We start from the raw sequence: 10,000 nt of genomic DNA on the forward strand, positions 1-10,000 counted from the left end.
ATTCATTTGGTTTTATGTACCTGCCTATAAGAGGTACAATAAAGTCAATAAAATGAAGTTGTGATATATCTTATATTTAGAAACCTGATGCCACTGATAATTCTGGAGATGTTCCTTTAATTTTGTTTTAAAAGAATTCAAATTATTGTTTCTGATGTTGTGGTAGTTGGTTCTAGATCATGGGTCAACGTGTTTGCATTTGCCTTGCTCCTATTCTGCAGATGATCTTGTGAAATGTAGAGAATTTACCTGCCTTGTTTCGGACACCTGCTGTGTTACCTATGGTTGGGAGAGATAAAAGGCACTGGATAATCACCTTGACTATTTTTGTGAGTGAGTTTATATGTATCATAAGTGCATAAGTATTGGATTTTTAACATTTCTTAAGTATGATTATAGTTTAATGATATTGCCAAGTCTTACTCTCGCAACACCTTTTTTATATTTTTAACATATCTGGTTTTGATTTTTATTGGTTAAACCCCATGCGTTTGAGCAATAGTTGATGAGCTAGTGATTATAGAACAAAGACCCTCGTTTCAGTGGGGATTTTAGCTCAGGGGAATTATCTGCCCATTGTTTTTCTAGAGATGTTACCGACATGTACCTGTCTGTGTGCTCGGTCTTGTGTAGTAGCATTCGAATTCCGTGATAGCGTCTTTAGGAATTTTAGCAATGTTTTTGGTCACTAACTGTAAACACACACACACGCACACACACACACACACACACACACACACACACACACACACACACACACACACACACACACACACACACACACATACACATACACACATATTGTTTTATTCGGATTTATTTTGAGGCTGTTGATGTCTAAATGTCCTTTTGCTTGTGCCATTGTCTCTTGAGGTTTTCTTGTCAATTCGTTATCATCATCACTGAAGGAATTTTCCATCATCTGCGTACTGAACAAGAAGGCAATTTTGGGACATATTTGACAGATCGTTTACAAATGTTAACAGGAGAGAGAGAGAGAGAGAGAGAGAGAGAGAGAGAGAGAGAGAGAGAGAGAGAGAGAGAGAGAGGAGGTAGGGAGGGGAGGGAGAGAGAAGGGGAGGATGGGAGAGGAAGAGGAAGAAGGGGGTAAGAGGGAGAGGAGCTCCCCTCCCCCTCCCGACGCTAATAAAGTCCGGATTGAGGGGAAGTTTTTGACACAGCAGGTGATGATAAGTTTTTTTTTTTTTTTTTTTTTTTTTTTTTTTTTTTTTCGGATCGAGGAAACTGACTTCGGATTTCGCGCGGCACCTGTCTGTCAGACGCTGGGGGGGGGGATAAGAAAATGAATTTGGAAGGGAAGGTGAAGAAGAGAGGGAAGTGAGAGGGAGGAAGGGAGATGGAGGGAGGCGGGAGAGGGAAGTGGGAGGGAGGAGGGGAGATGGAAGGAGAGAGGGAAATGGGAGGGAGAGGGGAAAGGGGAGCGGAAGGGAGGGAGACGAATGAGGGAGAGAAGAGGGGAAAGCGGGAGAGAGGGGAAGAAGAAAGGGAAATAGAAAGGATGGGGAAGAAGAGAGAGAGAAAGAGAGGCGGAAGGGATGGAGGAGAGGGGAAGAGAGAAAAGTGGGAGAAAGTGAGAAGAGAGGGGGAAGAAGAGCAGAGTGAAGGGAAGGGAGGGGCGAGGAGATAGGTAAGAGGGAGGAAAGGGAAACGGGAGGGAAGGGTAAGGGAGATAGGAACAAGAAAGGCAGGTAGGGTGGTGGATAGGAGAGGGTAAAAAAAGGAAGATAGGGAGAGGAAGGAATGTGGTTAAGGGGAGAGGAGTAAGAAAGAAAAAAGACGAAAGAAGAATGGGGAAGGAAAGACGACAGGAGAGAATATAAGAACAGCGGGGGAAAACAGAAAAGTAAAGAATGGGAGAGGAAAGGGGGAAGAAGAAAGAACGACAGAGGGGAAACTGACCTAATTAAAGACAATTTAATCAACCCTTGTATTGAATTAAGACCGTAAATTAAGGACACGAAGGGAAGGAAGAGATGAAAGGCAAAGAGGAAGAAGAATTGGGAGAAGCCAGTCGGGGGGGGGGGGGTGAGAGAGAGAGAGGGAGAAAGAGAGGAAGAGGAAGAGAAAGAGAAAGAGAAAGGGAGAGATGGAAGAGGAAGAGGAGAAAGACAAAAAAGAAAAGAATATTTCAGTAGTACTAAAACCTCTACGTTACTGACTAGCCATAAGGATTTCCACTGGTCATCTGTCTTGAGGTTAATCGTCAATTCATTCTTATCACCAAGTACGTAGTTATTGGCCATTAACCCTTATTGACTCTCTCTCTCTCTCTCTCTCAATATATTGCATTTCTCCCTCTCCCTCCCGTTCCTTCCTTCCACCTCCCCTCCCTCACCGTCCCGATCCCTCCTTCTACCTCCCCTCCCTCTCCTTCTCCCTCTCCCTCTCTCCACCTCCCCTCCCTCTTCCCCCTTCCACCTCCCCTCCCTCTCCCTCCCGCTCCCCCCTTCCACCTCCCCTCCCTCTCCCTCCCGCTCCCCCCTTCCACCTCCCTCTCCCTCTCCCTCCCGCTCCCTCCTTCCACCTCCTCTCCCTCCTTCACCCCTCCCCTCTGCCTCCTTCCCTCCCCCTTCCTCCCACACTCCCCATGATTCTGTCTTTCTTTTTTCTTTCTTTCTCTCATCCATCGCAAATCCACCACATAATGGTGTTCCGTCACGCCATCGCTTCATTCAGGCCCTGTTGTAACGCAGAGTTCGCTTGTATATGCCTTGTACTGCGAACCTTTTTCTTTTTTCCTCTCTCTGTAGCTCATGATTTTTAGATAAGGCGAAAGATTTTTTTTTTAAGAGCTGGTTATAATCTCTATGGACTTCTAGAACTCTGGTGTTCAATCCAGTCATGGCGCGTTATTTTTTTTTTTTATTTTTTATTTTTATTTTTTTTTTTTTTTCTCCCATGTTATAGTGCGTTATTATGTAGCGGGCGACTTTTTCTCTTTTTCTTCTTCTTCTTCTTCTTTCTTTCTTCCTTTCTTTTTTCCTCCAAATGGGAGGGTGCGGAATTTTACGGTTTCGTTAATCACGAGCGAAAGGTTGAAAACAATCAGCCTGCGAGGTAGTGTACCCAAGACAGGTGGGACTATTTTGTATCCTAATGTTTTCTCTCTGTCTCTGTCTGTCAGTCATTTTTCTAGCTCTCGTGCCTGCGCTGGTGCGTTCTGTCTTTCTCATTCTCTCTTTCGCGTTCTGTTGCTCTTGCTCTCTTTCTCGTTCTCTCCCTTTGTTCTCTCTCTCTCTCTCTCTCTCTCTCTCTCTCTCTCTCTCTCTCTCTCTCTCTCTCTCTCTCTCTCTCTCTCTCTCTCTCTCTCTCTCCCTCCCTCCCTCCCTCCCTCCCTCCCTCCCTCCCCCCCTCTATCCCTCCCCCCATCCCCCCCCCCCTCTCTCTCTCTCTCTCTCTCTCTCTATATATATATATATATATATATATATATATATATATATATATATATATATATAATGTATATACATATACATAGACATAGACACAGACATATGTATACATTACATGCAAACATTCATATATATATATATATATATATATATATATATATATATATATATATATATATATATATATATATACATACATACATACATACATACATACATACATACATACATACATACATACATACATACATACATATCGTGTGTGTGTGTATGTGTATGTATATGTATATACTTCATACTAAAGCTTAACATCAACAGCACAAGGTCACGGAGTACCCAAGTGCGTATGTATGTGAGTGCGTGTTTATGTGCATGCTTGCTCACCGGCTGGGATGTTCGTATCTTTTCGTCTCACGTTGGTTCAGTCTAGAGCCCGCGCTCTGTATGCATATAATTATCGGGACCAACCTGGATTGAGGACAAAAAAAAATGATAAGGAAGTGACATGAATGATAATAACGATGTATATATATACTTTTTTTTTTAGAAATGCGATAAAAAAGCTGGCGTACTTGGAATATTCTCGGGCGTAAGCTTACTGTATTATCTGCAAGACCCACCTGTCGGATATCCTGTAGTTGTGGTGTCCTAATTATAAAGTGCGCTCGGGACGTCAGCCAGTTTCCAAGTGGACGCAAGTACGCGCGGCGGCTATTTTATGCGTGCGCGTGCGTGTGTGTGTGTGTGTGAGTGTGTCCGTCCGTGCGCGAGCGAGATCCTTGGCGTAGGATTTCGAGGAGGCTGTTTCTAAGCTGGCGCCGGGGACTCTGTGGCTCACAGATCGGCCGACTTGGATTGAGGTTTGTTGCGCTCGTTTGTGTTATTTTCTGGTTCTCCTTTTCGCTCTCTTTTTCTTTTCTTTCTCTTTTTTTCCAAGTTTGCGTGTTTCTGATTTCTGTGCGTGGTTTCTTTTATTCGGGGTTATTTATTTATTTTCTTTTTCTTTTTCTTTTATTTAGGAAGTTCGCTCTCCTTCCCTCCTTCCCTCCTTCCTTTCCTTCCCCCTTCCTCCTCCTTTTTTGTATGTCTTACTCTTTTTTCCTGTTTCTCTTCTTTCTTTTCCTCCTTTCTCTTCCCCCCTCCTCTTCCTTTTCCGTTCCCTTCCCCTTTCTTCTTGCTTTTCTGTTCTCTTCTCCGCTTTTCTCATCCCCATCCTCCTCTTCCTCCTCCTCCTACCTCCTTCGCTCCGCCATCTCCATCCCCACCCCAGTGTCCCTTTCCCATTCATCCTTTTTCTCTATCCTGTTCTATCTCTCTCATCCTCCATCTCTCCCCTGTTCCTTCTCTCTCACTGACACTCTCACTCTTTTTCTTGCCGTTTCTCCCTTCCTCCTACCGTCGGCTTCCTTTCTGGACCAGTCTATCTTCCTCTTCCTTCCTTCCGTTCTTTCGGTCTTCCTATCACCTTTTTTTCTCCCGCTTTCTGATCATGATTCTTTTTCTCCCCTTTCTCCCGCTTCTCTTTCTCCTCTCTCTCTTTTGCCTCTTACTCTTCCTCCGTTTTTTCTCTCTCTCACTCTCACTCTCTCTCTCTCTCTCTCTCTCTCTCTCTCTCTCTCTCTCTCTCTCTCTCTCTCTCTCTCTCTCTCTCTCTCTCTCTCTCTCTCTCTCTCTCTCTCTCTCTCTCTCCCCACTTCTCTCTCCTCTCCTCTCCTCTGTCCTCCCTCCTCTCCTCTTCTTTCATCTCCACTTCTCTCTCCTCTCCTCTCTTCTTTCTCCCGTCTTTTTCTAGTTCGAAAGATCCGCTTTCGCACTGTGGAAATACGCAAACAAAGGAAACAAAGGAATGGCGAAAATTCTGGAAGGATATCGTATTTCAACTTTATTTTGAGGAATGTGATCGTAGAACACAGGTTCGCTGTCGAACTTGGTGGAAGGCAAGGTATGGGATATGTCAGGCGGGATAGGGAGGTGTTTGGGTCTTGCTTGCGGTCTTTCTCTCTTTCTCTCTCTTTCTCTCGCTCTCTCTGTCTCTCTTTCCCCTTGTCTTTTATGCTTGCCTTCTTTTCTCCAGCCCTTTGTGTCTATTGTCCGTCTGCGCGCTTGCGCGAGCGCACGCACGCACACACACACACACACACACACACACACACACACACACACACACACACACACACACACACACACACAGACACACACACACACACGCACGCACGCACGCACGCACACACACACACACACACACACACACACACACACACACACACACACACACACACACACACACACACACACACACACACACACACACACACACAGATATCGACATAATTATTGTGATTGCTGTGGATTAAATTTTGGAAGACCGTTGATACTCCCAGACTAGGAGTGCCTTTCACTCATAAATGTATAGGCCTATAGCAGCTGCCAACTGCATCCGTATCGTTATCAAAGAATAAATTACCTGTGGTGCTCTTTGTTGCTTGCGATACCAGCTTGGATATAAGGGTTTCCCTATAAGATGCAATTAACGTTTTGTGTGTGTGTGTGTGTGTGTGTGTGTGTGTGTTTTCTTTTATTACTGAAGTCCTTAGTTTTATTCTCGATTATTTCAGCACTCTGTTAAAGAATGTAAGAGTGGGCCCATTGCACGGGAAGAAAATGATGGTATTCATTGCTAGCCATTCTGTCAGAGTCTTACCTTCTATAGTGCGTCCGATCTCAGGAAAAAAGGAAACCAGTAGTAACTCAGCCTTGCTCTGGAAGATTCCGGTTCACCAGATCTCTCTCGTAAGAGTTCATAAAAGGTGTGTTTATTAAAGGTTTTGTGTTTTGACGGTACACATGACATTCTTGGTTGTTTTTGTCTTTGAGATTTGCTGCCATCAACACCACTTTATTTCCTCGTCAGAGATTTGGCGAATCGGAGTATAACAGAATTTGGATGAGTTGGAAGTTTTTCCTATCTTTCTTTCTTTAATTCTCTCTCTCTCTCTCTCTCTCTCTCTCTCTCTCTCTCTCTCTCTCTCTCTCTTTCTCTTTCTCTTTCTCTTTCTCTTTCTCTTTCTCTTTCTCTCTCTCTCTCTCTCTCTCTCTCTCTCTCTCTCTCTCTCTCTCTCTCTCTCTCTCTCTCTCTCTCTCTCTCTCTCTCTCTCTCTCTCTCTCTCTCTCTCTCCACTGAATAGGACGCAGTATAAAGGTCCTAGACAAACTGCGGTCCTGTACCCTTGCCATCCTTTTCCAAATCGTGAGCATATCTGCCGAATCCAGAATACCTTCCAGTCTCACAGAATCCAGAATTTCGGAAAGAATTACGAGTTTTGGATAAGCTCTCCTGAGTGGCGGAGGAAAGAAGCACGTTCTTTGGGGCCTCATGCGGTACACGGGCCAGTCTCGGCCATTTGTTCGAGTTTGCGAGTTTATTCGAAAAATTATTTTCTCCAAAAGGTGGTCTGCGTTTGCTAATGGGCAGAAGGGTCGTGCCTTTGGGATGCCTTTCCGGTAAACGCTTGTGATCAGAATGTCTAAATCCGTAAAACGTGTGTGTGTGTGTGTGTGTGTGTGTGTGTGTGTGTGTGTGTATGCGTGTGTGTGTGTGTGTGTGTGATGTGTGATGTGTATTTATGTATGCATGTGTCCGTATGCATGCATATGTGAGAGGGAACGAGAGAAAGGGGGAGATTGTATGTATGCATGTAATTACTTTCTCAGTCTTCCTGTCAGTCTGCGCACCTGCCTACCTATCTCTCTTTATTTCCGCTCTGGTTAAACCCTTAGATTCCTGCCGCTAAAGGTGACAATTCGGTGCCGCTTTCCGTTCGTCCGCGCGTGTCTCCCTGTCCTGCGGTTTGCTCGTTCGTTCGCCATTGTCCTTGTTAATATGTTCTCGCTTTCCTTCCGCCTTTCGCTCCCCTTCTCGGTCGCTCATCTTGTAAGCAGTGACGGCCTCCGCGATGCTTCAGTTTCCTTTGTTTTAAACAAGGCCAGTTGGATGCGCCTTTTTTTGGGTCCTAGTTACTCTTTCTCTCTCGTCTCTGGCTCTCTCTTGTCTCTTATCTGTCGCTTGCTCTATCTATCTATCTATCTATCTCTCTCCCTCCCCCTCTCTCCCTCCCCCTCTCTCCCCTCTCTCCCTCCCTCTCTCTTTCTCTCTCTCTCTCTCTCTCTCTCTCTCTCTCTCTCTCTCTCTCGCTCTCCCTCCCTCCCTCTCTCTCTCTCGCTCTCTCGCTCTCCCTCCCTCCCTCTCTCCCACCCACCCTCTCGCTCTCCCTCCCTCCCTCCCTCCATCTCTCTCGCTCTCTACCTCTTCCCCTCTCTTCTTTCCCTCCTTCACTCCTCCTACCGCCCTCCTCCTTCCTCTCAAACTCATCCTGTCTTTCTCCCTCTCTCACACACACACACTCATACTCGCACACACATACACTCCGGCCGAAGCACAAACACACCTTGGTTATCATCAACAGATCGATGAAGCGACCTCTCCGCATGACACGAATGCATGGAGATGAGTTCTGGCCGTGTGACCTTGGCCGTTAAATGATTTCAATTAGATTCACTTGCGTCATTTTCTTTTCATGGTCCTCGTAATTACATTTTTTCTCTCTCTCTCTGTATTAGATTGTTTTGTAATCAAATAACAAATGGAAGGCATTCGTGATTCATAACCATATGGCTCGAGTTTCGTCTTCCTCTGCGTCATCATCGTCGTCGTCGTCTTCTTCTTCTTCGTTTGTTTCTTCTTCTTCTTCGTCTACATATTCTCGTTCTTTCTTTTAACCGGTAGTTTTAAGAGTTTTTTCTCTATAACTCTTGCGTCTTTTTCTTTCACCCCCTCTTCTTTGTCCTTGTCATCCTCTCTATCCCCTTCTATTTCTCTTCCTTATCGTCCTCCCCCAGATTCTCCTTCCCTCCAGCTCCTTTCAACCCCACCTCCAGCTTCTCTTCTCCCTCCCTCTCCTCTTCTTTCTCCTCTCTCTCACACCTTCCGCGCCTTCCTATTCCCCCTCTTCCTCCTCCTCCTCCCCTCCTCCTCCTCTTCCTCTTCCTCCCCTCCTCCTCTTCCTTCTCCTCCTCCTTCTCCTTCTCCTTCTCCTTCTCCTTCTCCTTCTCCTCCTCCTCCTCCTCCTCCTTATTCCCCTTCACATTCCATCTCCCCACACCTACTTTCCTTCCTTTAGAAGAAGAAACAATGGAACGAAAATGCAGCGGTGGCGGCGGAACAATACAGATTTCCTTTTTTTTCGTCTCGTCGTAAGATTTTCATAGGCGACGCGGGAAACCAGAAGCGCCCAACCCGCCGCCGCCGAAAGTAGTTCCGTTATTAGTCAGTACCGCGGTTCGCCAGGGGGAGGGGAGGGAGGAGGAGGCGTGGGGGAGTGGTGGAGGACGGGTAGGGTGGGGGTTAATGAGTGTGCTTGTGTGTTTCTGTGTTTCGGTATTTGTGTGTGTGTGTGTGTGTGTGTGTGTGTTTCTATGTTTGTGTCTCTGTCTATATCTGTATCGTGTCTCTATATTTGCATCTGTGGTTTTCTGTTTCTGTATTTGTGAGTGTATATGTGCTTCTTTGTATGTAATTGTATATGTGTATTTATATATCTATATCATTCATCTTTGTGTGTGTGTGTGTGTGTGTGTGTGTGTGTGTGTGTGTGTGTGTGTGTGTGTCTTATGCACGTGATCATGATTATGAGGAAGGGATGTATATGTAAGCATGAAGATTATAGAGGCAGGGCGGGATGTATGCATATATGTACGTATGTGCGTGCAAGCATGTGCATGTGCGAGTGAGTGTGCTTTTGCTCGTGTGTATGCACGTGCGCATTCAATGTGACTAACACCCATGTCCTCGGAATTGCTCTGAAGGGCATGTGCTGATGATTCTGTTTGTGTTGAATTGTTCGATTAACATTTGGTTGGCTAATGTTACTCTGTTGATGTTATGGCTAGCATTGTCTTTGTTGCGGCTGTTCTTTTATAACGTATATTGGAGGATCGGTGATCAAAAGCGATCTTAATAATAATGCAGTGGGAGGAGGGAGGTATTTTTTGCATGTGTGTCTGTTTGTTTGTTTGCTCTGCGGTTTGTGTTCGCGCGTAGGAAGCAGCCAGCTCGATTTTCTCTCTGAAAGTGAAAGGACAGGCGAGTTCGTCACTCTGAAATCCTGATTTTGCGGGCAATTAGTCATCGGTTGTCCCGGCCGAGTGACTGTGTGTGTGTGTGTGTGTGTGTGTGTGTGTGTGTGTGTGTGTGTGTGTGTGTGTGTGTGTGTGTGTGTTCGGGCGAAGAGGGGTTCAACTTTCCAAATTTTCTGTCTGAAAGTTTGTGAACGAATTTGCGGGCGATCGTGCGTGTGTATTTGTGTGTATGTACGAGAGGGAACTAGGAGAAAGACGCCCACATAGAGACAGCTATATAGACTGTGTTAAAAAGAGAGAGAGAGAGGGGGGGGGGATAGATCCACGAGTGTCTAAGTGTAAGTGAAAACTCATTAGGATGTGTGCGCGAAAGAGTTTGGGCGAGCCGAGTGCGTCATGGAAAATCTCCAGCGGGCGAAGACGAGTGGAAATTGCAAGCGCCGTGTTAAAAG

The 10,000-nt window shown here is 45.5% G+C and overlaps 1 protein-coding gene across 6 annotated transcripts in view; it reads left to right on the forward strand.

Moving 5' to 3' along the window:
• Window positions 1-10,000, forward strand: part of LOC119598270 (PAS domain-containing serine/threonine-protein kinase-like) — a 111,204-nt gene that overhangs the window by 73,186 nt on the left and 28,018 nt on the right. Inside the window, exon 1 of one of the 6 annotated variants that reach the window (XM_037947925.1) lies at window positions 4,113-4,273. The exons of 4 other annotated variants lie outside the window; for them this stretch is intronic. The gene's annotated coding sequence lies outside the window, so the exon portion shown is untranslated. Of the gene's footprint in view, window positions 1-4,112; window positions 4,274-9,946 lie in introns of those variants that run through there. One more of the 6 variants, XM_037947923.1, reaches the window with a different exon arrangement.

This window comes from Penaeus monodon, chromosome 41, assembly GCF_015228065.2.
Source record: "Penaeus monodon isolate SGIC_2016 chromosome 41, NSTDA_Pmon_1, whole genome shotgun sequence".
NCBI lineage: Eukaryota > Metazoa > Arthropoda > Malacostraca > Decapoda > Penaeidae > Penaeus > Penaeus monodon.